Source organism: Callithrix jacchus, chromosome 4 (assembly GCF_049354715.1).
Source record: "Callithrix jacchus isolate 240 chromosome 4, calJac240_pri, whole genome shotgun sequence".
Classification (NCBI taxonomy): Eukaryota; Metazoa; Chordata; class Mammalia; order Primates; family Cebidae; genus Callithrix; species Callithrix jacchus.
In genome coordinates, this window is record NC_133505.1 from 161672618 (window position 1) to 161699997 (window position 27380).

Consider the following 27380-nt stretch of genomic DNA (forward strand, 5'->3'; position numbering starts at 1 on the left):
TGGCTTTACATTGTGAAATAAGACAGAAAAGTTTTAACATATAAAGACCAAGGACAAGCCAAGGCCCGGTAGCTTACTATGTCCAAATTTGCCACTGCAGACTGAGTTGGATTTGTATTGCAGTTGTAATTGAAGTTCTGAAAAATTATCTTATGTGGAATATCTCATTACTCAACATTGCCAAAAACTGAAACTTAATGCTTATTGTAGACAAATCATCTGTCTAATTTCACTTTAGTTTTTATGTGTAAACACAACCAGAAATTCACATTTAATGCTGACGCCTGCCTTTCTTCCTCTGGTTGATTTTCAAGGAACCAACTTATGTTTTTTATGTTTTAGGAATATGAGGGCTATGGATATGGTCTTGACTTTTTTGTTGCATACATATTATGTTGGTGCAAAAATAATTGTGGGTATTGCCATTGAAAAGTAATGATGAAAACCACAATTACTTTTGCACCAACTTAATAGAACATTGAATATTATTATTTTTTCCTTTCAACACCAAATGGCTTTCTGAATGTGCACCACTTAATTATCTTTTCATTTAAAAACATTTTGGAGTTTTTCCAGTGTAAGAAAGTTTATTTTTGTTGAATAAAAACAGTAGCAAATCTGTCTTAATTGAAATTAAGTGCAAAGATTGTTTCATGTAAAAGAGGCAGTATGGGCTGGGCATGGTGGCTCACGCCTGTAATCCTAGCACTTTCAGAGGCAGAGGTTGCTGGATCACTTGAGGTCAGGAGTTCAAGACTACCCTGGCCAACATAGTGAAACCCCATCTCTACTAAACACAAAAATTCTCTGGGCGTGATGGCATGTGCTTGTAGTCCCAGCTACTTAGGAGGCTGAGGCACAAGAATTGCTTGAACCCAGGAGGCGGAGGTTGCAGTGAGCCAAGATTGTGCCTCTGCACTCCAGCCTGGGTGATAGAACGAGACTCCGTCTCAAATGAAAAAAGAAAGAGGCAGTATGATGTCAGATTAACACATGAGCCTTTGAGGTTGATCTGATTCAAATGGGCTCTCTGCCACACAACAGCATTTCGATTTGAGGGAAGTTAATTAAATTGGCAAAACTTAAACTCCCTGTTGTAAAACGCTAATACCAGTGCATCCCTCATAGGGCTGTTTGGGGATTGCATAAGGTAATTCACGTCAGGTCCTAGCACAGCACCTGCTATAGACTGAGTAGTCATGACTGTCATCATCGTATATGTTTTGAAGGAGCAGGTATGCTCTAGGCTTAGTCGTCTCTTTAAAGATCGTCTTTATGAGCCACTCTGCACTCCCTGGCCCTGTGCTGGTGCCAGTCCACAAGCTGGCTCAGACTTGAGGCAGGATAGGAGGAGAATCACTGTGCTGCCAGAGGACGTGGGGATCTGGGCCTTCAGGGAAATGCTATAGAGTATTCAGGAGAGATGAATGGGTGCTAGGGAAAGTGTATGCTCAACAGCAGCTACTAAAGGAAAAGGGCTTGGATTTTACTTTGAATAATGACATACACCATAGCACGCTTTAGTGTTCCTTAAAAGATTCAGCTGGCCAGGCACCATGGCTTATGCCTGTTATTCCAGCACTCTGGGAGCTGAGGTGGGAGGATTGCTTAAGCCCAGGAGTTTGAGGCTGCAGTGAGCTGTGATCACATCACTGGACTCCAGCCTGGATCATAGAATAAGACCCTGTCTCAAAAAAATAAAAATAGACCAGGTGCAGTGGCTCATGCCTGTCATCCCAGCACTTTGGAAAGCCAAGGCGGACAGATCACCTGAGGTCAGAAGATGGAGAACAGCCTGACCAACATGGAGAAATCCCATCTCTACTAAAAGTACAAAAATTAGCTGGGTGTGGTGGTATGCACCTGTAATCCCAGCTATTCAGGAGGCTAGGGCAGGAGAATCACTTGAACCTGGGAGATGGGGTTGCAATGAGCCACTGGACTCCAGCCTGGGCAACAAGAGTGAAACTCCATCTCAAAGAGAGAAAGAGAGAGAGAGAGAGGGAGAGCGAGAGAAAGAGGGAGGGAGAGGGAGAGGGAGAGGGAGGGAGGGAGGGAGGGGGAGAGAGAGAAAGAAAGTAATAAAAGGTCACTGCTGACCTCCAGTAGCCCTGTCTGGAAGCAATCTGTTTTCCCCCATCTAGGTCTCACACAGCTCTAGACTACAATTATTTGGGTGGGTATTTCATTTTGTATCAGCCTTATAGTGTGTATGTATATATTGTTTATATTCCTATCTGAAGAGCAAACTGAAAGCATCTTATATATATTCGATTTGAAGGTTCTGCAAGAATCTAGCTGAGGGACGGGTATGGTTGTGTTCTGACTTGTTTCCAAAGCCTAGATATCTGTGCTCTGCTAAACAGGCTGTTTGTTAGGGACCACCTGTACCCTTCTGTGCAGCTGCCAAGGCGTTCCTTTTGAAGCAAAAGCACCTGGCAGCAAGCAGGTTACAAAAGATACTTTTTGGGAAAATCTGGAACATTCCTGATATTCCCCAAGCAAATCCTGTCTATAAGTACCATCTTTATTATACTAAGCTGGAAATATTCATCACATATAATCATAAGTGCTCAGTTAGGTAGAATTATTTATGTACAGTAAAACTTAGGCACAGATATATTTGCATTAAGTGTAAGAGAGCACTTAGTAATCATACTCCTGTCATTACGAGAAAAACCACACGACAGTACAAGGAAAACGCTAGAAGGATTGTGTATGTTTGTGTTTAGAGTGGGAAATTTTTTCTTTCTTTCTCTTTTATTTGAGATGGAGTCTTGCTCTGTTGCCCAGGCTGTAGTGCAGTGGCACGATCTTGGCTCACTGCAGTCTCCGCCTCCTGGGTTCAAGCAATTCTGCCTCAGCCTCCAAAGTAGCTGGGATTACAGGTGCGTGCCACCAAGCCTGGCTAATTTTTTGTATTTTTAGTAGAGACGGGGTTTCACCGTGTTAGCTGGGATGGTCTCGATCTTCTGACCTTGTGATCTGCCCACCTCAGCCTCCCAAAGTGCTGGGATTAGAGCGTAAGCCACGGCGCCCGGCCCTTTTTTTCTTTCTCTTTTTTTTTTTTTTCTTTTTTTTGAGATGGAGTTTCGCTCTTGCTACTCAGGCTGGAGTGCAATGGCGCGATCTCGGCTCACTGCAACCTCCACCTCCTGGGTTCAGGCAATTCTCCTGCCTCAGCCTCCCGAGTAGCCGGGATTACAGGCATGCGCCACCATGCCCAGCTAATTTTTTGTATTTTTGGTAGAGACAGGGTTTCACCATGTTGACCAGGATGGTCTCGATCTCTTGACCTCATGATCTGCCCGCCTCAGCCTCCCAAAGTGCTGAGATGACAGGCGTGAGCCACCGCGCCCGGCCATGATTAGTTTTTTTAACTCCCTATATTTGGCTTCACACAGTAGCAGTTTTGCACTCAGAGCTGTAAACATCTGTCCATTGACTGTCCCAGAGACCAGATGATCAGTGACCTACTACTGTTCCCTCACTCCATCCTCCCTAAAGCCACTATGCCGTCATATGGTAGATCAGCATGTGAAAAAGAAAGAAAAAACACTTCCCGTGTTTTCTTCCCAAGAGGTTAATGCCCACTTTATGTGCCTCACGTCCTCTTTTTTACTGCTTGTTCTGACAGTAATTCTAGTAATAGCCTTTTGCACATATACATAATCTCTTCAACCATCTGCATCTTTTTTCACACCCAAGGATAGCCTTTTGCGTATATACATATTCTCTTTAATGATCTGCCTCTTCTTTCTCACCCAAGGAAGGTAAAGAACATCTTCCCCAGCCTTCTGGGCATTCCTCCAGTAATTACTGGGTGCCTGTGCATGACCCTACACTGGTTTTATAGTCGATAAAGTCTGAATATGACTCTCACAGACATGACAATTTATAAACTAAAAGCTGTAAGGTGAAGTAGGTGTAAGACGTAACTAAAGTGTAAGATGAAGTAGAAAATATGTCAGCTGTAGAGACTTTTCTGCCCTTTTATTTTCATTTTCAAATGAAAAATGCATTGGTGAAAAATTTCAGATGTTCTACATGATTATTTGAGATAGTGTAGAAAAAGGAAATGTTGAAACTAAAAAGTGAGCACATGTTGGTCATCAGTTGGGCTGTAGGCTTTGTTCATTATTTGCCCACTCAACAAATAACCGAGTGGCCTGGCATTGTACTGGATGCTTGAGAAATTCAGGAGAAGACCTTGCCATCCTCCAGTTAGAAGCTTGGGTGCGGTGGTACAGGAGGTGAGAAGGTATGGAAGCTGCGTGTGCCTATATACTGCCTGTGACTCCCTGGGCCCCGTCTGGCGTCTAAGAGGGATCCAGCTAAAAAGCTTCATCAGGAAGGTTCATCTCAAGGTTTTTGAAGATGGTTGGGATGTGATTTTACAAAAAGATGGCTGTGAGGGATGGGGAAGCAAGCCAAGAAAACTAAATGGACCTCTTTGGGAGGGTAAATGTTTCCAAAGTCTTTAATTCAAACTTTGCTAAGGGCAAAGGGCAAGGAAAAAATCCCATGATTTTGAAAAAGGGATTAATGTAAATATAATGTGATGGTAGTTTTACCTCTTTTAAATGAGTTTATCTTTTTTTTTTTTTTTTTTTTTGAGATAGAGTGCTCACTCTTGTCATCCATGCTGGAGTGCAATGGTGCAATCTTGGCTCACTGCAACCTCCACCTCCCGGGTTCAAATGATTCTCCTGCCTCAGCCCCTTGAGTAGCTGAGATTACAGGCACGCACTCCTACCCTTGGCTAATTTTTGTATTTTTAGTAGAGACGGGGTTTCACCATGTCGGCCAGGCTGGTCTTGAACTCCTGACCTCAGGTGATCTGCCTGCCTTTGTCTCCCAAAGTGACTTGATCTTTCAGGCTGGGAAAGAGTAAATGCAGGTCACCCACCTATTTATGAATCTCAGTTCATCTTTTTTAGGAAGTCAGATAACATTTTTTAAGACATACTGCTTGTTAACCCTAGACATGAAAGACTTACGAAAGGCAAAAAATATGATGCTTCACTTACCTAAATCCCAGAAAATCTTGGCTCCCCTTCTAGAAATCTTGAAATACAGTGTTTTCTGGAACATTAATTAGAAGACAGCTTGCTTTCACCAAATTGTTAGTAGTCTGCATTAGAAACTCAAAACTGCTAACAGATGCACCCTACAGATTTTTACAATACGGAATTATTTCAGCCAGCTGCCAAGCCATTGATCCATATAACTTTTTAAAAATATGAAATATACATATGACTCTACATAACTGTTCAGTTGACAAGGGTTCCTGTTTGTGGTATATACCATGAACACTTGATTTCCAAAATGAGACTTGCCTTGACTCGAACTAAGCTACTTAAATCAACTCAGTAGTCTAAAAACAGTTTTGTTGTTGTTGAGACAGAGTCTGACTCTGTCACCCAGGCTGGAGTGCAGTGGTGTGATCTTAGCTTACCGCAACCTCCACCTCCTGGGTTCAAGCAATTCTCCTGTCTCAGCCTCCTGAGTAGCTGGGATTATAGGCGTTATCCACCACGCCCGGCTAATTTTTGTATTTTTAGTAAATATGGGGTTTCTTCATGTTAGTCAGGCCGGTCTCCAACTTCTGACCTCAGATCATCAGCCTGCCTCAGCCTCCCAAACTGCTAGGATTACAGGTGTGAGCCACCACACCCAACCTCCGAGCATTTTTTATTCTTAAAAATATAGGAGAATTCTGTCTGCCATATAGAATAAAACACTGCAAAAAGAAAAATGTTTTAAAGAGTACCAGTGTAGGGTAGAGGAAGCATCCATCATGCATTCTGGACTCCCCAGAACTAAGCTTTCAGCCTGGTTGTGCCACTTACTCAATAGGTTGCCTTGAGCCACAGGCCTAGTCCCTTTAAGTCTCTCTTCAAAAATGGGGATAATGATGCCTGTCTGTCCAGGGTGCTGATGGGAATCCATCGCAGAGGCAGAGTGTAAAGTAAATGGGTAGGTGTTAGCATTGTTAAGTACACGGCTGTGCATATACGTCATTGATCACGCATACATGAAGTGCTACTCTACTAGAACATTTTGGAATACAGATTTCAAAGGGCTCTGAGATAAATTCAGTGGACAGAGTTTTGAAGAGGAAAGCTGTTTTAGTTTGCTTACTGTTGCTTTAAATAGAATAACTAAAACAGTAGTTTATAAATAAAAGGAATTTGTTTCTCACAGTTAAGGAGGCTGAGAAGTCCAAGGTCAAGGGGCTGCCTCTGGTGAGGGCCTTCTTGCTGACGGGGACTCTGCAAGTCCTCAGGTGGCCCAGGGTATCACAGGGCAAGGGGGCCGAGTTTGCCAGCACAGGTCTCTCTTCCTCCTTTTATAAAACCACGAGTCCCATTCCCATGATTACCTATGAATCCATTCATCCATGAATGGATCTGCCCATTCATGAGGGCGGAACCTTCATGATCAAATCACCTCTTAAAGGCCCAACTTCTCAAAGCTGTCATGTTGGGGATTAAGTTTCAGCATGAGATTCAGATGGGTGAACACTCCAATCATAGCAAAAGCTGACACGAGAGGGATGATAAATGCACAGTCTAATCTTGCTAATATGTGTAAAGTGACATATAATCCTAATGAAAAAAGGAATGAGGTTCTTGTGCGTACGTTTTACTCTCTGATGGGCCTAATCTGAAAGGAGCAGCACAGGAGAGGCAGACTTCTACCTAGTTGAAGATGAATGTGGAAGACAGGCACAGAACTGGAAAGGCAAATCAGGAGGCTGGAAGTTGGTTTGAGGATGAGGCTTATGTAAAAACAAGTGCTTGTGGCAATAGTAAATGACGAAGCCAGAACTCCAGGTCAGGAGCTAAAGCCTAAAATAGGTGGGAGATGATGACATTATTGTCCCTAGTTCTCAAAGTTGCTATTGCCTTGAAAAAATGACTTCGCTGGGAACCAGAACATCCAGGTTGGCCTCAAACTTGCTGCCGACCAGGAACTGTGGCAAGCAGGAGAGGATTCTGATGCTGGGAAGTGGGCGACTGTTTTGATTTTCAAGCAAGCTAGCTTCCTAGAATTACAGGCCAGTGAACTTGTCATCGTTCCCAGCAGAGTGCTGAAAAGAATGAATTAAATGATTTTTCAGCTGTTAAAAAAATGATTGCAGCTTTGAAAAAGAGGGTTGCCCCCATGATGAATGAGCAAATGTTGTAGATGCTGTATCAGGATTTTGGTTAGGTATTTGAGAAAGGCATTTCATTTCTTTGTGAAAACTGGAGAAACAGGGCTTGAACAGCAGTGCAGCCCACTGGATCATACCCGCCCTGCCACTCAAACTACCAATTAATAGACCCACGTCAACCTGGGGTAGGGGGCTGCCAGGGTGGACCTCAGACACTCAGTCTCATAATGGAGCAGAGAGTGAGGTACCCGCCCATGGCCTAAGAGTTATAAATCAGAGATCAGAAGCCACAGCTTTGGTCAGAGGGAGGGAAACAAGCCCAGCTGGTTGACTAAAGGAGCATGGAGACAAAATGAGTGGGGAGTAAGGGATGCTGAGGACAGCTGAGAACCAGGGGCTGCAGGTCGGCCCTGGGGAGACAGGCAGGCAGGTTTCAAACGTGAGGCGCCATCGCTTGTACCGATTTGTCATTCTCAGTGTGCTTTTTAGATTGTCACAGATCCATTTAGAAGGGCTAAAAGGAGACAGAGAGGTTTTTAACCTCAGACTTACCTTCTTCAACTTACTTATTACCAATGTGAATGAGGACGTGGATGTCAGACATGTTCATGAAACCTACAGGGGACGTGAAGGTGGGAGAGAGAACTAAAATGTTGGATGGTTTCTGTACCTGGGTCCAAAAAACTCAGCTGGTCTCAGGGTGTGATAAAATGCTATTTAGTTGTGACCCATGGGGAAGAGATAGAGGCTGGAGAGACAGATTAACCTGGCTACAGGAGCCTACCCAGAGCTTGGACCTCTGCAGCAGAAGAATGTGTTCAAGCTGAGATGCATGACAAGCCTTACCTTAACAATATTACTCTGTCCCACACAAATCAGACCACTTCTGAAATTTTAAAATCAGCTCCAGTTTCCATACATTGAATGGCAAATCTTGAGTGTGTCCACTGGAGAATGCTGTAGGTGTGTGTGTGTGTGTGTGTGTGTGTACATATTAGGATTAATGTGCTCACCCTGGAGAGCATTTGAGTGTTTTTAAGGCCACTGGCTTGAAATAAGTGACATGCCCCTGAGGGATTGGATTTATCTTTGGTAACAGCAGAGGGTGTAAGTTTGGGCTTCTTAGACTTTGGCACTGTCTGAGAAGAAAATGGAGGTCTTGGTCTGGGCGTGGTGGCTTAATTCTGTAATTCCAGCTCTTTGGGAGGCGGAGGTGGGTGGATCACTTGTGGTCAGGAGTTCGAGACCAGCCTGGCCAACATGGTGAAACTCTGTCTCTACTAAAAATACGAAAATTAGCCAGGTGTGTTGGTGGGCACCTGTAATCCCAGCTACTTGGGAGGCTGAGGCAGGAGAATCACTTGAATCTGGGAGGTGGAGGTTGCAGTGAGCCGAGACAATGCCACTGCACTCCAGCCTAGGAGACACAGCGAGACTCTGTCTCAAAAAAAAAAGAAAAGAAAAGAAAATGGAGGCCTTGGGAGAGAGACCCTGACCCTGGAGAGATCCCCTAGACAAAGGTCACCTTCAGGGAAATTAGACAACTCAGGAATCTGAGGAGACATCAATCTGATGACACCTAGGCCCCATTGGACCTGAGGTTATGTGGTCCTAATTCTATCATTTATATGTTCCTGTAGTGTGGGTACTCAAATTGTCACATGCTCCTTCTGCATTGGTGGTGTGAAAGCTGTGCTATTTGAGATTGTCTCTTTGTTAGGGGTATGATTCGAACTGGAAAGTTTGGGTTATCTTGTATGAAAAAGGTATCGATTTCAATCTAGTTTCTTCCATGAGACCCATTATAATCCTTCAGGAAGGATCGCCATTGAAATGAGAGACCCAGGAAGAGGCAGCATAAGGAGACCATAAGGCCTAATTTGCATGCCTACTCTCCTAAGTGCCAGAGAGCAGAGCCCTTTTTTTGGGAAGGGGTTGGACAGAGTCTCACTCTGTCACCAGGCTGGAGTGCAGTGGCGCTATCTCAGCTTACTGCAACCTCCACCTCCCAGGTTCAAGCAATTCCCCTGCCTAAGCCTCCTGAGTAGCTGGGACTACAGGTGCATGTTGCCACACCTGCCTAATTTTTTGTATTTTAGTAGAGATGGGATTTCACCATGTTGGCCAGGATGGTGTTGATCTCCTGACCTCGTGATCCACCCTCCTTGGCCTCCCAAAGTGCCGGGATTTCAGGTGTGAGCCACCACACCCAGCCCAGAGCAGGCTTTTATAGGTTAAAGTGAGCTGTGCTTTTTCCTTAAAGCTTAAAAAAATTTTTTCTTTTCAGATAAGGTGATAAGGATAGACATTTTAATATCTTTTAAGTTTTTAAGGATTTGTTTATTGTTGTAAATATTGTTTGTTTGTTTGTGACAGTCTTGCTCTGTCACCCAGGCTGGAGTACAGTGGCATGATTTCGGTTCACAGCAACTTCTGCCTCCTGGGTTCAAGCGATTCTCGTGCCTCAGCCTCCTGAGTAGCTGGGACTACAGGTGCCCACCACCATGCCCAGCTATTCTTATTTGTTTGTATTTTTAGTAGAGACTGGGTTTCACCATGTTGGCCAGGGTGGTCTGGAGCTCCTGGCCTCAAGTGATCTGCCCACCTCAGCCTCCTAGAGTGCTGGGATTACAAGCATGAGCCACTGTGCCTGCCCAGTTATTGTAAATATCAAAGTTCTTCCTTCGAACTTTGGTACAAGCCAGAGGTGCAGTGTCATTAACTATAACTGGCAAATGATGGCAGCCTTCCTGGTTCTGGGCAGTGCTGCTGTGAGTACTACCTAACGTCAGGTGTTTGTCCTTTTCCTTTTGAACAGGGGAAGGGATTCAAGAGCCATGGGAACTTTATTTCTGACATATTCCCAGGAAGAGAGGGATCTGCTCTTTACTCTGATGGGACTAGTCACTGACTGTTGGACTAGTCACTGTACACACATTCCTTCCCACCCAAAATGGGAATGCTCTTAGGAAAGGAGGGAATATTTTTCCAGGTCACAGGTTTACCTTCTTAACACAATTTGAAAGCATTGTTAACTATTGACTTTCCAAAACTACACTCTAGACAGCCAGGCTTTTTCTGTTTTTTTGAAACAGAGTCTTGCTCTGTTGCCCAGAGCAGGAGTGCAACAGCACGATCCTGGCTCACTACAACCTCCGCCTCCGAGGTTCAAGCAATTCTTGTGCCTCAGCCTCCTGAGTAGCTGGGATTACAGGCATGTGCCACCACACCCAGCTAATTTTTGTATTTTTAGTAGAGATGGGATTTCACCATGTTGGACAGGCTGGTCTCAAACTCCTGACCTCCTAATCCGCCCAACTCCACCTCCCCAAGTGCTGGGATTACAGGTGTGAGCCACCGTACCCAGCCGAAGGGCTTTCTTTCCTAAATGGAAGCGCCTGTCTCCATTGCCTAGGATGCTCATTTTATGAGCTGGCCTGAAGGCCCTTCGTTTTCAATACCAGATGGCTCCAGAGTGCTTCACTTTGCACAGACCAGCCACCACTTCCCCTTCTTCCTCTTCTCCTCCCTTCTCTCTCCTCTCCTCTCACTTTTTCACATTCTTCAAGGGCTTGCGTATTTTCTCTCCGTGTCTTAACTTAGAGAAAGCCCTAAAGAGATCCTACCTCGAATCATGCCATCTCAAGCCCCCATCCCTTCTTTTCCCCTAATCTGTTTTTCCTTACAGCATGGTTCTGCTCACTCGGTGTCACTGTCTTTTCACCCATATGTCCATTCCAGAGGTCAGAGGTGGGGCTTTATTCACCTTTTGTTTCCACAGCTTCTAGGACAGTCTCAGGCATATATATATCGTAAGCTCATGATTATTATCTGATAGAGAAAAAGGAGGGAATGTGTAAAGGGCATATTCTTACAGACAGGGGTAAATAGTAAAGGACAAACTTCTGCAAACCATCTTCAGTCCTGCAGTGCCCCCATCTTTGTGTAGAAATGAATACAAACTATCATGCTACTTCAGTGTCCTTGAGGTATCCAGCCTGTTGACTCCCTAGTAGGGTGCTAGATAATATGCAGCATACCCAGTTGAGTTTGAATTTCAGATATGCAACAAATAATTATTAGTATAAGTATGTCCCATGCCACATTTGGAATATATGTATACTGAAATTTACTTCTCATATTTTTAATTTGCTACATTTGGCAAACGTACCCCCTAGTTTCCTGATACACATTAACTGGCCATATGCTAGGATGTTTCAATGTTCTCTACAGTTTTCCTAAAAGAAATCTGAGCGCTAGGCCAGGTGTGGTGGCTCATGCCTGTAATCCTAGCACTTTGGGAGGCCAAGGCAGGAGGAACACGAGGTCAGGAGTTTGAGACCAGCCTGACCAACATGGTGAAACCCCATCTCTACTGAAAATACAAAAATTGCTGGCGTGGTGGCACATGCCTGTAATTCCAGCTACTCAGGAGGCTGAGGCAGGAGAATTGCTTGAACTTGGAAGGCAAAGGTTGCAGTGAGCCGACATAGCATCACTGCACTCCAGCCTGGGCAACAGAGCCAGACTCCATCTTGAAAAAAAAGAAAAGAGAAGAAATGTGAGCTCTAATGTCATCCTTGCCCCTGGTAATACAGTACTACTGATTAGAGCTGAGGTTCATTCAGAACTTTTTTTGGACTGAAATATATATCATGAAATTCATATCATGAACTCTTTAGGGGAGCATTGGGTATACAAATGCATCTCTCCCCTAAACTCTGCCTCTTTTTCTCCCTCCGAAGAAAACATATTAAATATATATAAGAATGACTATTACAGGAATAACCTTGAGCCCTTCTGATTTATTATTTGAAACAAATCATTTGCAGGTTCAGACTTCATCATTGTAACTAATCTTAACTAATGACTTGAGACACCCCCTCAGATGATTGGTGTGGCATTACCCTACAGATTCATTTGGAAGTTGAGGATGGGTGGCTTAGAATTTAATGCTAGAAAATGAGGATTGTGGATTATATTTTACATAAGAGATGTGTTGCTTTGCAAGAGAAAAAATATCTTGAAACCAACGAGGACTTTTCTGAAGAGATAGAGATGGCTCAGTAAAAGCACACCTCATTGCCAGAAAAACAACCCAAAACACGTACGTTATTACCAGTGGGTTAACAGTCTCATTTTACATGTAGCAAAGGGAAAGCAAAATTTAACTCTGCTGACAGAGCCATTTAAGTGGTTGCAGTGACCAGATGAGGACATGTCCTAGATTTAAAAAAATAAGTATATTTACCACCACGTTTTTATCATTACTTTGCTATAAAAATTGCCTAGGCAGTTTAAGAAATACCAGAGACATTAGATGCCTGAGTCACAGAAGAAACCAAAAATAAATCCACTGAGATCATCTTTGAGTGATTACTTTGAAATGTAATTGAGGATTTGATACAAATTTTTTAAAGACAAATGCTAACATACTGCCCCATCTAAATTATGCCTTGAGTTTAATTTCTTTTTCTTAAATTAGAAATAAATGAATAGACATAATATTTATATGAATCCCTTGGTTTCACTCGAGAACTTATTGCCAGCAGTTTTGAGACTCCTAAAGCATGATTACACATGATGTTAAGAATAATGCAGATGAGGCTGGGCATGGTGGCCACACCTGTAATCCCACACTTTGGGAGGCTGAGGTGGGTGAATCACCTGAGACCAGGAGTTTGAGACCAGCCTAGCCAACATGGTGAAACACCGACTCTACTAAAAAATACAAAAATTAGCCAGATGGCCAGGCGTAGTGGCTCACGCCTGTAATCTATCACTTTGGGAGGCCGAGGTGGGTGGATCACCTGAGGTCAGGAGTTTAAGACCAGCCTGACCAATAGAGTGAAATGCTGTCTCGACTAAAAATACAAAAATTAGCTGGGTATGGTGATATGTGCCTGTAGTCCCAACTAGTGGGTAGGCTGAGACAGGAGAATTGCTTGAACCTGGAGACAGAGGTTGCAGTGAGCCAAGATCATGCCACTGCACTCCAGCCTGGGCAACAAAGCAAGACTCCATCTCAAAAAAAAAAAAAAAAATTAGCCAGATGTGGTGGCATGCACCTATAATCCCAGCTATTTGGGAAGCTGAGGCAGGAGAATTGCTTGAATCTGGCAGGCGGAGGTTGCAGTGAGCTGAGATCATGCCACTGTGCTCCAGCCTCAGCGACAGAGTGAGATTCTGTCTCAAAAAATAAACAAATGATACAGATGAAATTGTGGCTCATGAATGCCCACTTCCTGTCCCTGGACCCTCCTCGTTTTATCCTGTGACTCCTAGAAGCGGGCTTCATCTTCCCTGTGTCATTGCTCCGTGTACCCTCGGTGCCCTGCATCGTGTTTGCCTAAGTCCAGTTCCTGCTATGTCCACCTTCTCCAAAGCGACACCTACTGAGCATCCTGGAAGGTGTCCCAAAGAGTGAGCTATAGAAAGGGAAAAAATTCTAACTTGTCATAATTCTGAAGAGAAAGACAGCCAAAAGTTTTGACAAAGTTTTTGGCCCGCAGGGCCTTTCAAGATGATTTCCCCACGTGAGCTTTGCCAACAGCTCAAACCCAACAGTGGGTCATGGATGCTAAAGAGCCCTTTGCCTGGCTGGGTTCATCTTATGCCCTTGCAGAGGGTGCCTCCCATTTGACCTGCAACGAGAAGACCAAAAACAGGTACAGCCAGGCTAGGATGCAGCTCCTTGCTGGGGGATAAACAGTTCCCTGTTCAGGAAACATCACAAAAAAGAAAATGGTCACAATTTTTTCTTGTTGTGTAACACTTTCTTATAAATAGTTTGCAGTCAGGGCTGTGCCCAAGTTGTCCTGGGACCTGTTGGAATATTATCTTAGTCCTCCTGCCTCCAGCCAAGCCACTTAAGGCAGGAACACCTAACCCTGTTCTTTTTTCTTTTTTTTCTTGAGACAGAGTCTCACTCTGTTGCCTAGGCTGGAGTGCAATGGTACAATCTCAGCTCACTGCAACCTCTGCCTCCTGGATTCAAGCAGTTCTCCTACCTCAGCTTCCCGAGTAGCTGGGATTACAGGTGTGCACTACCATGCCCAGCTAATTTTTTTGTATTTTTTAGAGACACGGTTTCGCCAGATTGGCCAGGCTGGTCTTGAACTCCTGACCTCAGGTGATCTGCCCACCTCAGCCTCCCAAAGTGCTAGGATTACAGGTATGAGCCACCACGCCCAGCCAAAGCCTGTCCTTCCTTGCAATCCAGTTTCACCCAGTCCCGTGTGGTGGACGGAGTGCCAGGTAAAGGGTCCCGTGTGGTGGACGGAGTGCCAGTACAGTGTGGTGGACGGAGTGCCAGGTAAAGGGTCAGCCTTTCCACTGGCACAGAGGAGTCCACTTACTTTACATTTTTTTTAGCATTTGCATACAAATGATAACTGTATTTACAATGTCAGACTGTTTTGTGGCCCATTTCTCAGTGTAGACATGATAAAGAGAGAGAAAGAAAGAGGAAGAAGAGATTATTTAGAGCCAACTTGTGTTGCTGACATTTTTACAACACCTGACACTGAATGGAAGTGGTCATTTCATCTTGACTTACTGTTTGTAAAGTGGACCGAGCTTTCCTACCATACACATTACAATTTCATGCCCAGGGAAACATTTCAGTCTCCCAGAGTGTGGTGCCTGATATTGACAAGGATCTGGCTCCAAAAACCAACGAGCAATCCTGAAGGGCATTATGCTTCAGTCAAGAAAATGTCCCATAGTTCATAGGAAGAGTGTCATCCTAGGGAATCTCTGGGATTTCTTGTGTGGATCTGGAGTATATTGCATCTATAGTGGTCCCTAATTTGGATGGATTCATTGATAATGCTTAAAATCACTTCAGAACAAGCCTTTCCAAACAATTACACGTTATGTTAAATCAGTGATTTTCAACCCATGTCACAGAGGCTGTGAAGCAAGAATATACAGTGTCCCCTAAGAGACTGGGCTAACTCAGCTTCTACCCAAGCTGCTGGCTGCCCATGTTTTACATGAGCTTGAAAAATAGGAAACTAATTGCAAACTGATGCCTGAGCACCTTGGCATTCCTGGTGCTAACGTATGGTTTCAGCTATTACAAACCAATGCATAATGTAATACTCTGTAATTTCGCGAAGGCACAAATATGAATAGCATTGACTGCAGGGCAGGTGGGTGACCATGTGTCACTCAGGTGGGTGAATCAGCCTCAATGATTGCTGCCATCCAAAGCCCATGCAGCCTATTTTTTGAGACAGAGTCTTGCTCTGTAGCCTAGCCTGGAGTGCAGTGGTGTGATCTTGGCTCACTGCAAATTCTGCCTCCCTGGCTCAAGTGATTCTCCTGCCTCAGCCTCCCTAGTACCCTAGTAGCTGAGATTATAGGTGTGCCACCACCACATCCAACTGACTTTTGTATATTTAATAGAGATGGGGTTTCACCATGTTGGTTGGCTCGTCTCGAATGCCTGACTTCAGGTGATCTGCCTGCCTCGGCCTCCCAAAGTGCTGGGATTACAGGTGTGAGCCACTGCACCCGGCCAACGCAGCCTTTTTTACTCCTTGCATGCCATTTTTGGCAGGATGGGAATGCAGGGGTGGGCGGTATTACATACTATGATGGGATTTGTAATTTGGGAATTTGCTAATATCTGAGATGCATCCCTTACAAATGTTAAGGGCTTCTGTGAAGAGGTACAGGCCTGGACAGTGATGGATTGCACGTGTCTTGCTGGGGGTATTGTGTGAGAGGTGTATTTACAGTGTATGCTGTTCACCCCTGAGCATGCGGGGGAATTCTCTGTGGGTTGCAGATTCAGCACACCTCAGCTCTGAAATACTGCAAAGGAAGAGATTTTCTTTTTCTTTCTTTCTTTCTTCTTCTTCTTCTTCGTCTCTTTTTTTTTTTTTTTTTTTTTGAGACAGAGTTTCGCTCTTGTTGCCCAGGCTAGAATGCAATGGCAAAATCTTGGTTCACTGCAGCCTCCACTTCCTGGGTTCAAGGAGTTCTCCTACCTCAGCCTCCTGAGTAGCTGGAATTGCAGGCACCCTCCACCCAGCTAATTATTTTGTATTTTAGTAGAGACTGGGTTTCATCACTTTGGCCAGGCTGGTGTCAAACTCCTGACCTCAGGTTATCGACCCCCCTTGACCTCCCAAAGTGTTGGGATGACAGGCATAAGCCACTGGCCCTTGATTTTCTTGCCCCAAATCCTGGCCAAGGCTTAATCCTGGTTGAGGCTTCTGAGAAATATGATTATAGAAAGCCATCCATTTTTTGAAAAATCATGTCTTGTTCTATTCTTTCTTTTTGGATCTGCCCAAGACAACTGTTTGTGAATCTGCTGAGTTTATAGAAAAAGAATATCAATTAGTGGTTCATTAATTTGGACCATGTTTGGAGTTCTCTGTGAGCTTGTTAAAACACTGTGCCTTTTTTTTTTTTATTGAGAGTTTCACTCACTCTTGTTTCCCAGGCTGCAATGCAATGGCACGATCTCGGCTCACTGCAACCTCCGCCTCCCAGATTCAGGTGATTCTCTTGCCTCAGACTCCCAAGTAGCTGGGGTTACAGGCGCCCACCACCATGCCTGGCTAATTTTGTATTTTTAGTAGAGACAGGGTTTCACCATGTTGGTCAGGCTGGTCTCAAACTCCTGATCTCAGGTGATCCACCCACCCCTCAGCCTCCCAAAGTGCTTGGATTATAGGCGTGAGCCACCGCACCCAGCTGACACTATGCCTTTCTAAAAACTGTTATTCCATTTAAAAAAAGAGAAAGAGAGAGAGAGACATACAATTCAAGTATAGTCTTTCACTGACATGATTGTTAGGTATGTTAGAGATGGCAGGAACCTTAGCTGAGTCCTCCTTGCTCTGTGGTTTTAAGCATAAAAAGACCCTAATTATTGTATTTGCTACATCGTGCCCACTTTACAGGCCTGGAGCACCCGTTTCTGTAAGCATATGCATACAAGTAAAGATCGAGTGGAGGCATAGCTGAGTCCTCCGATCAAGGGCAGCTGGGAATGGTCCCTGCAAGGACTTTTTCTGGCTGTTTGTTCCCTCCTAACCTTGCACCACCCAGGGCTGTGGTAGGTGTTCCTATCCTAGATATTCCAGGGGTCACCTGTCCCTTGAGCTGCATTTTCTGGCATTGCAGAAAAGTGAGTGGCTTGTCATTTCCTTGACTAAGTCATGTCAGTTCTCTGCCACTAATTCAGTTTGCAAGTGAGTTTCTTAAGCAATTTAAAAAAATCACATCTGCTTAAATGGGCGGTCATATATTCTCTCCAATTCAGTTGTGAAGACAGCCGAGGACACCAGATTGAGTTTGCTTTTGGCCGACTGGATATATGAAAATCAGAAATCTTTTTCAATGGGTGATTGTTCACTTTTCGAAAGGTTTCTTTGCCTACAAAAAGATGAACAATGGGATTTCTTTGAACACTGACTTCTTCCAGCACACTAAAAATAAGATTGAATCAATGCCTTGAGTTTCTAGAGCATACTTTATGCATAAATGTGGCACACCTATAAGAAATATTGAAAGTCTTTTAAAGTTAACATTTAAAATTGTTAAAAATTTTTATCTGATGGGTTTAATTCTCCTAAAAAAAATGTTCATAGTTTTCACTCTAGCCTTCAAGAGAGAAGAATACATCCTACTAAAGGGCGAGGTGGCTCATGTCACCGCTTTGACTCATTCCCAGTCCTGGGGAAAGCAGGCAGGCAAATCACCTGAGGTCAGGAGTTTGAGACCAGCCTGGCCAACATGGTGAAAACCCATCCCTACTAAAAATACAAAAATTAGTCAGGTGTGGTGGTATGTGCCCTGTAGTCCTGGCTACTCGGGAGGCTGAGGCAGGAGAATGGCTTGAACCCAGGAGGTGGAGGAGGTTGTAGTGAGCCGAGATTGCACCACTGCACTCCAGCCTGGGTGATGGAATAAGACTCCATCTCAAAATAAATAAAATAAATAGTTTGAACATGCCAGATTTTAAAGTGAGAGTAGCACCTCATGTGACCTGCCATGCATTAATCTTACAGTATTTGTTCTTGGAAACTTAAAGTCAAACCGTTTCACCTTTAAGCTAGAAGCAGAAGGATCTGAAGCCAGCACTCATGTAAAATACATCACTTGTCAGCATCAGCCTGCAGTCTGAAGGTCTCCAAGCAGTTGAGGCGATTGTACTGCCAATGGAATGACTGTCACGAAGCTGCCTTATACAAATGGCCTAAAACGATTACGTGCTGAGCAGGTAGACTCTTATCTTCCAGGGTAGCTATTTGGTGTTATTCCATTTAATTCAGTGTTGAATGGCCGTTAAGCCCCATGCCCGGGAGTCTACATCTTACCAAGATGAACTCAGACGCTGGCCTTGGCTGCATGGAGTCTGCATTCTCGCTTTCCTATCCTGTAAACATGGCTGTCTACTATCAGGTGACAGAGTGGTTGGTGTCTTGAACAACCTGTTCTTGTCCTCTTTCTCTTGCACCTTCTTGTCCTGTCTCCCAAGCCCCACCCCAATGGCCAGTGTGCCAGGGTGTCAAGGTGCAGAACTGTCAGGTCACAGAGAGTCAAAACAATAGTGGTTCTCGTGAGCTGTTTGCAGAAGTTCCTTGAATTTTTTTCTTGTACCTCGACAAGAGCATGAGCATTGACTTTCTTTTGGAGCACAGGTGTCTCGATTCCTAGTAGCTTGTGATTCTCTCATCCAAGTAGGAATGGCCCCGAGATAGAGGTAGAATGTTGGAGTGGTTAGGGGGAAAGAGGCGACCCGTTTAGTTTCTGGAGCTGCGGAACAGGGTGTGTCCTGACTCCCTAGTGGCCAGGAAGAGGTGGAGAGTGTGGTCAGCACGCCCACGGCCACTGAATCCATGAGAAGGTGGTGGCCTCTTTCATCATACTTTAAATCAATCACAGAGGAGCTCCCAGGCAAGGAAAAAAGGGGGAAGATAAGGATGTGAATGGGGCAAGGGAGGCTGGTGACTGGGTAGCCTTAGCTACTAGGAAGGCTTTGCAGAGGAGGCAGCTTCAGGTGGAATGTGGCTGGCTGAGCCACCTCAAGATAGAGCAGAGAGGGCAGAGCGTCCCAGGTGGAGGAAATGGGAAACCCTGGCCTTGCTCCTATAACTGTGGGTATCAGTGAACATCTCTGCCATCCCCCCTGTTCTCCAGGGCTGCCTGAGAACACAGCCGGCAGAAGGAAGTGTGGGTACCCTTCCAGCCTCTTAGTCCCCACCATTAGCCTCAGGGGCAATGTTGATCACCATTTGACAACTGAGGAAAATCAGAGTCGCTAAGGAACTTAGCCAAGGAGCACGCGCCTAATCAAGAACAAAACCGGAGATGCAAACCCTGTGCCTCTGATCCCAGATCCCAGTGTACGCTTCTCGCGTGTGCTCAGCTGCCTCCTGGACATGGGCCTGCTGGAGGGGTTCTGCCAGGCCCTGAGATCCTATGCTCTGGGACCCCGTGCCTCCCTCCCACCAGCTCACAACACCAGACTCTAACACCTATGGAAACTTATCACCGTAAGTGTCTAAAAACTAAAACAGAAAATAGCTATAGAAATGGCTTAATCCATCATGGCCCCAAAGTTCACATCGTATTTGGATTATTCACACCAAATGGTATAATTTTTCAGGATATAATATCTGAGCTATTTGAACAAAATGAACAAGGGGCATTGTAGGACCAAGAATCAGAGCGTCTCTTGGATTCTCAATTGTATGTTCCTGGGCAAGTGTAGAAACCTCTGAGCTTGTTTTCTGATATTTAAAATGAGAGCCTTGTGCCTGGCCATTCCTGAGGTTTGATTTAGTGCTCATAGGATCCCTCTTTTCCATGATGGTGGAATTTAGCCGCTGCTTTGGGACTCTCAAGGATCGTGTGAGTGATGCACGTGTGGATGGGAAGCAGGAAACATGATCTCGGTTAACAGAGGAGCCCTGGGCATCCCCCATCACAGGAATAAACTTCCCTAATAGGAAATAATTGCCTTTGTGTTATTGTAATTATTCTTAACACTTGGTACTTGAAAGGACATGACTTCATATTGTTCTAATCTAATGGGAATGTAGCTCCTCACATTTTAAGGAGGTTTTTAACTACAGAACAATAAAACATTTAGCAAATTATGTCCCAACGTGTCTGCACACACTGATACTTTCAGCTCGGTGCCAGCCGTTCTGCTCCCATATGCGCTGACCAAATGGATCAGCTGGATGAGGCAGCTTGGGCTCTGGCATCCATGAGCAACTCTGGCGCCTTTGTTTCCACATGGCAGGGCAGACTGGCTGAGGCTTGGAGCTGAATGTGGTTGGAGAGGCCTTCATTCAAACCGAGTTTCCTTGGTACTGCTCCATCACGTTTGCAGTTAGTCCACTGGCTACAAATCCAGTATCATTAGTGCTGGGACAAATCGCCCCTGTGGATTTTTTCTGTCCCCTGTCGTCTTCATCACACGCCTTCATCTTTTGTGGAGCACGAAGGAAGAGGAGGATGCCAGGATGCCAGTCCCCAGCTTTGCTAATTACTGGCAGCTCTGCTAAGAGCTTCACTGGAGGAAAATGGAGATTAACTTTAAAAGGATCAGAGCCTCTCTCTACATGGTCTCTCCATATTGTCCTCCTTGTCTTCGCTTTCTCGGCTGTAAATTTATAGACAATTCTTCAGCTGTATGCAGTTTACAGCCTGCTAATAGATCATTTGAAAATCAGCTAAGAGGGGAAGATTGTAACTAGATCACAGGACCCTTTACATTATAAGTGAAGTTTGCTGGGCACAGTGGCTCACACATGTAATCCCAGTACTTTGAGAGGCCAAGGCAAGAGGATTACTTGAGGCCAAGACTTCAAGACCAGCCTGGGCAACATAGTAAGACCCCCATCTCTACAAAAAATAAAAAATTAACAGGGGGCTGGGTGCGGTGGCTAATGCCTGTAATCTCAACACTTGGAGAGGCCAAGGCTGGCAGATCATCCGAGGCCAGGAGTTTGAGACCAGCTTGGCCAACATGGTGAAACCCAATCTCTACTAAAAATACAAAAATTACCCAGGCATGGTGGCACATGCCTGTAATTGCACCTACTTGTGATGCTGAGGCAGGAGAATCATTGAACCTGGGAGCCGGAGGTTGCAGTGAGCCGAGATTGCGCCATTGCACTCCAGCCTGGGCAACAGAGACTGTTTCAAAAAAAAATTTAGCAGGGTGTGGTGGTGCACTATTATAGTCCCAGCTACTGAAGAGGCTGAGGTGGGAGGATCACTTGAGCCCAGGAGTTCCATGGTGCAGTGAGCTGTGATTGCACCACTGCACTGCATCGTGAGTGACAGAGCAAGTCCCTGACTCTAAAAAACAAAAACTGAAGGTAACTCGATGTCTGTTTCTTCATGCAGTTGGCCCCTTGTGGCGTCTGATGAGCCACTCTGCCAGGTCCTTTCTCTCTGTTCCTCTTCTGTAACCTCATGAAATTGACCTGGAAGCCTGGCCACTGTCCCTTAGTTGGATTTCTGTAGGTGACGGGATGTTGCTGCTTTGAAAGCAGTTGGGCCTCCCTGCAATCCTGAGCACTGCTGGGCCCTCATCAAGAAACAGTCTCAACTGGGCACAGTGGCTCACACCTGTAATCCCACCACTCTGGGAGGCCGAGGCAGGTGAATCACCTGAGAGGTCAGGAGTTTGAGACCAGCCTGGCCAACGTGGCGAAACCTCGTCTCTACTACAAATACTAAAGTTAGCTGGGCGTGGTGGTGCACGCCTGTAATTCCAGGTACTTGAGAGGCTGAGGCATAAGAATCACTTGAACCCCGGGAGGTGGAGGTTGTAGTGAGCTGAGATCATGCCACTGCACTCGTGCCTGGGTGACAGAATGAGACTCCATCTCAAAGAAAAGAAACGGTTTTGTGGGCTGCAGTGTAGGGTGACTGTCCAGATGTCTGGTTGTTGAGGTGTCTTGGGAAGTAGCCTTTGAGAGAAAAGGCATATATAATTTGGGGGTCAGGCATACTTAGCCTGAAATCTTTTTTAACCCCTTTGAACTTCAGTTTTTCATTTGCAGTGTGAGATTAATGAATGTATCTAACTTGGTGCGAAAGTAATCGCGGTTTTGCTACTACCACAATTACATTTGCACCAGCCTGATATTTTCCTGGGCTGTCTGGCCGGATTAAATAGGCGGTGTAAGTTACCTGACACCAGCCAGTGACATCTGTTTGAGCAGCACCTTCATTTCCATTTGCCTTCCTTGTCATCCATTTTATGAAAGAATCGCCATACCGTGCGTTTAGAAACCAAGGACAGGTGTAGCAAATACATTATTTACGGCAATTTGTGCTGCAGAAAACTGGTTCTAAACTTTTTCACTTTCCTCCAGGTATTCCTTCTGCCTCCAGGCACTACCACTTCTCAATTTTATTTCAAAAGAAAAAGTTCTTATCCTTTGTACCATGTTCCCATTGAAAAGTAGGGGTCCCGACCTCCTACTGTTTATTTACTATGAAATTAGAACCAGTGTTCTGGGAGCCCATGCGCACCCTGGCAACGGCTTTAGTAAATCACCCCTACAAAGGGTGATTCCTGACTGTGAGAATGCACGTCTTCACAAGAACTATAGCTGTTTATGGAGTTTGAAATAAGCCCACCTGTTTGTCGTGTCCCCTCAGCATGGATCCTTGATCCAGATACTTCACGGATCTCTGGAGTAGCTGTGTGTGTGTGAGAGAGACTCGGCTTTATTGATTTATTTATTTGTAGAGACAGTTTCCCACTATGTTGCCAGGTTGGTCTTGAACTCCTGGCCTCAAGCAGTCCTTTGGCTTCGGCCTCCCAAAGTGCTGGGATTACAGGCATGAGCCACATGAGTAGGCTTTGGATGCAGCAGCTCCTCTTGGGTTTGACACGTAAAAACAGAGCTGCATAGCAGGTATAGTGGGCGTTTGCTTAGTGGCTCAGCACACGCCAAAACACTATGCACGGTGGAGACAGCAGGAACTGGAGCTAATAGGCTCAGAATTCTAGCTCTGCTATTTGCCATGTGATACTGGGCAAAGCACATCTCTGAACCTCAGTTTCTTTCTTTGTGGAGATAGTTATATCTACTTTGCAAGTCGTGATTATGCAGAGACATTAATCACGTATTACGCAAACTCCAGTCATCATGCTCTGTTAAATCCATTTTGCAAGAATCCTTTATAAAGCACTTAATATATGAGTGCCAATAGCAGTAATAACACTATGCAGAAGAAATGAAGAACAATAATAAATAATAAATTCATCAATATTCAGTGTTAGGAGCAAGAGACAGTGTGTTTAAAAAAGAAAAAGTAGCACCAGCCTTGGGCAGGTCGCGTGAGCTCGCTCATCTCAGCTGCCTCCCCAGGCGGAGGCTGGCTCCCCTGTTGTAAGGACCAGAGCATAAACATGAGAAACCTTTGCAAACTAAAGCACTCTCCAAGACACGCTGCTGAGCCTGTCCTCTCCACACCTCTGTACTGTTCCTTACACTTCTGCTTTTCAATACCCACCTTCTTCAGCGAGGAATCATTTCACGTGCACTCGCAGTAATGCCATCAGGCATTTATGATGTATATTAAATCATCCCAGAGGCCGGGCATGGTGACACATGCCTATAAATCCCTGCACTTGGGGAGACTGAGGTGGGCAGATCACTTGAGGTCAGGAGTTCAAGACCAGCCTGGCCAACATGGTGAAACCCCGTCTCTACTAAAAATACAAAAATTAGCCAGGCATGATAGTGTGTGCCTATAATCCCAGCTACTCAGGAGGCTGAGGCAGAAGAATCACTTGAACCCAGGAGGCAGAGGTTACAGTGAGCCGAGATTGTGCCACTGCACTTCAACCTGGGTGTCAGAGTGAGTCCCTGTCTCAAAAAAAAAAAAAAAAAAAACCCTAGAAGTCGTCCCAGAAAGCCACGGTCATAAAAATACTTGTCAGAATCCCATAATAAATTTTACTTAGATTTCAAGTTCATTTGTCAAGACAGAAACATTTGTTTCTCTTATTTGGCAACAAAGAAACCTGCACATTTAGTGTGTGTTAGCACATGTGCATGTGTTTATAGATCATTTGTGTAGGTCCCCACCCCGTAATTTGAGTGAATTTGTATCATTTTCTTTTTGTTCACCATTGTGATCTCTGTGCTGTTACCACATAATTGCAAATTTGCTATGGATAAGGGCCGATCCGGTTACAGCCTGGCAAATCTTATCCAGATTTAAGAAAATGACTCTGTAACTTTAGTCTTGTTGCTATTGAGAGTCAAATGATGGAGCTTATCTTCATTGCCTTTTTCTTTCTTGGGTAGCAATTAAGTCAACTTTTTTGTTTAAGTCAACTTTTAGGTTTGAAGAATAAACTCATTAGCAAAACCCTTAGAATAATCCAAAGTAAAAGATGATATCTTGCCACCAGTTTTGTTTTATGTGGATCATTCACACGTTTCCCCTCTATCCAAAAGCACAGTAGAAAGATGAAAAATATTTCAGCCACCTTTCTTGTCACACATGGAAACAGGATGCCTTAAAAATATATCATATGATATCTGGAGGGGTGGCTCACGCCTTTAATCCCAGCACTTTGGGAGCCTGAGGTGGGCAGATCACCTGATGTCAGGAGTTTGAGGCCAGCTTGGCCAAAATGGTGAAACCCTGTCTCTACTAAAAATACAAAAAAATTAGCCAGGCATGGTGGCGCATGCCTGTAGTCCGGCTACTCCAAGGAGAATTCAAGAGAATTGCTTGAACCCAGGAGGCGGAGGTTGCAGTGAGCTGAGATTGCACTATGGCACTTCAGCCTGGGCGACAGAGCGAGACGCCATCTCAAAGTTAAAAAAAAAAAAAGCATTCATTTTAGGGTGAGACTTTCTATGTTTAGGTCCCATCTCTCCTACCAGACATGTGTCTTGGTAAAGTTACTTGGCGTAGTTATTTAAACTAGTCCAACTAGTTGAATTACATAACTAGATAGTAGGCTCTTAGAGAATGCTTCCATGTTTTTATACTTAGAATGCATTTTTCAGCTTTTATGTGATTATTTCTTAAGAAAGCCAGCAGGGACAAAAGCAAAAAAGATACTTCTTTGACCTTAAGACAGCAAAAGATGTGAAAACATGGAGATGTGTATTTTCAGAATTCTGTACCCATCACTCTGTCATTTAAGAAGATTTTAATGGACTTCAAGATGCTAATAGAGATTTTGAAATTTCTCTGGACCTGGTACTCAACTCCAAGCTGAACAAGGACCACAGGCACCCAGGTGTAGGTATTTTGTAAGCCGCAGCTTGAGATGGTCATACCTGGTTGTGCTCTGTAAGGAGCTAAGAAGGCAGGACCACACCAACCTACTAAAAGTTAGCACTGGATGGCCTTCTTTTTAGACATGCTCCACTGAAGTCCTTATAGCCTAGATGTGAAGGAACTAAGGCCCAACAAGTTTAGGTGACTGTGTTGGTCATCGGCAGAATCGTGTGTGAAGCCTGGGTCTGCCGACTTCCAGGACAAGGCTGTCTCCTGAATCATTCCAGCATTCGTGGAGCAATGAACGGGATAACTGCATAACGTGGTTCTTCCTACTCTGTTGGAAGAAGGCATGGCATTTCAGAGCACAGAAATTCATCAAACACTGAAACATTTGCTGTTGTATTGACACCATCTTTTCTTTAGGAATGATCTTGGAAAAAAACTAGGAAAAATTATTCCATTGACCAGTGATGACCAGTTATTGTTCCTTTTGTCAACAGGCAAGATGATGATGAATGAAGTCCTGGCAGCTTCCTGTGTCCCAGGCCTTGTAGAAATAAATGAGACAGACGTGCTTCAAAGTTCTAATGTCCATCACATCGGATCTTGTTTAAGGAAGCGTTAAAAGGAACCTGCCGTTCCCTATTGAGAAGGCTCTGTGCTCTCAGGCATTGTTTCTGATTGAATCCAGAGGTTGCAAGCATGCCTCCCTGTATTACCTGTTGGAGCAGGTTTAATTTTATAAATTTTAAACACAAACTCTATGAGTTTTTAGTTCATAATCGTTCTTTTTGGGGATCCACTCAGATGAACAGTATTGCATCTGTAAGAGATACCCACTTCCACAGGACCGGATTTGATTGGAGTATCAGTGGCAACAAACTTCATCTGTAGCATCATCCAGTACCAGTGATGGAAAGGACAGATGGCAAGGAAACCCTTCGGGGGAAAAGAAGTCATATTGTGTTGGACCTACAGATTACCAGAACCATAGCTTTAGGGAACCAAGGCTTTTTTTCTTGAACACAATCTCTGTAGACTGTAGTTCTTGATTGGTGGCTTTAATTTATTATCATTAGGTATCCCCTTGAACATTCCCAAACACTGAACGTCTTAAGCTTTCATTAAAAAAGAAAAAGTAAATGCAGCTTTCAGAAAATCCAGGGTTCCGTATAGTCTTCTGAGTGTTTCACTTCAGCCTTGCTGTCCTGTTATTACAAACAGCAGGTACGTGGGTGGTAGACAAGAAGCCTTGTGGGATAGTAAGGAAATGAGGATGAACAAACATATCACATCGTATCGTAAACATACTTTATAAGTACGTTTCTTCTTAGCTTCTTATTCAGACAGAGATTATAAAAGTTTGCTGCAAGTATCCAGAATGTGTGTTTTGGAAATTATCAGTGTTCACCATACCTTCAGGGAAGAAAAACATTACAAAAACTCAAATATGAATACTCTTTACACCCAAAAGAATATTTTGATCATTCTTTTATTTGTTTTGGCTTTGTCGAAAATTAAAGTGCTTGGAATACTATAGTCTGTGGTCTCTTGAAATTTAATCAATGAGAACCTGACATTTTCACAGTGTGCTGTCACTCTGGACATTCATAATAAAAATGGAAACTCATTTTGGTTTTAGTCATTTATTTTGCCGTGTAGCTTAGTGCAGCTTTTGCGGTCTGTCTGTGCCTAGTAACCAAGCAATTTGTATGTCTAGTGATGTAGAGATACATTCATCGTTCAAGCCTTTCACTGTTTTTTTTCTATATTTGAACAACCACTCTTTTTATTTATTGAAAGCCAAGAGATTTTTGAATGCCAAGGTCTTTTTGAATATGCATTCTATAACAAGGATTAAAATTAATTCCTGAGGATTATACCTAAGCTTTCTTGAGTTTCTCGTTACAACAGATTTTCTGTTAAATTGATTATCATTTTATTTTCTGTTAAGTAGTAAGTAGAAAAC

At 44.2% G+C, this 27380-nt stretch overlaps 1 protein-coding gene and 1 long non-coding RNA gene across 8 annotated transcripts in view; both read left to right on the forward strand.

The window, feature by feature from the left end:
* The window catches only part of SCAF8 (SR-related CTD associated factor 8), a 252681-nt gene that overhangs the window by 188045 nt on the left and 37256 nt on the right, over positions 1 to 27380 (forward strand). For 2 of the 5 annotated variants that reach the window (XM_035297011.3, XM_078370340.1), the window contains one exon: positions 25912 to 27041. The exons of 1 other annotated variant lie outside the window; for it this stretch is intronic. The gene's annotated coding sequence lies outside the window, so the exon portion shown is untranslated. Of the gene's footprint in view, positions 27042 to 27380 lie in introns of those variants that run through there. 2 more of the 5 variants (XM_035297014.3, XM_078370347.1) reach the window with 2 other exon arrangements.
* The window catches only part of LOC144582223 (uncharacterized), a 121548-nt gene that overhangs the window by 22874 nt on the left and 71294 nt on the right, over positions 1 to 27380 (forward strand). The window lies entirely within an intron of this gene.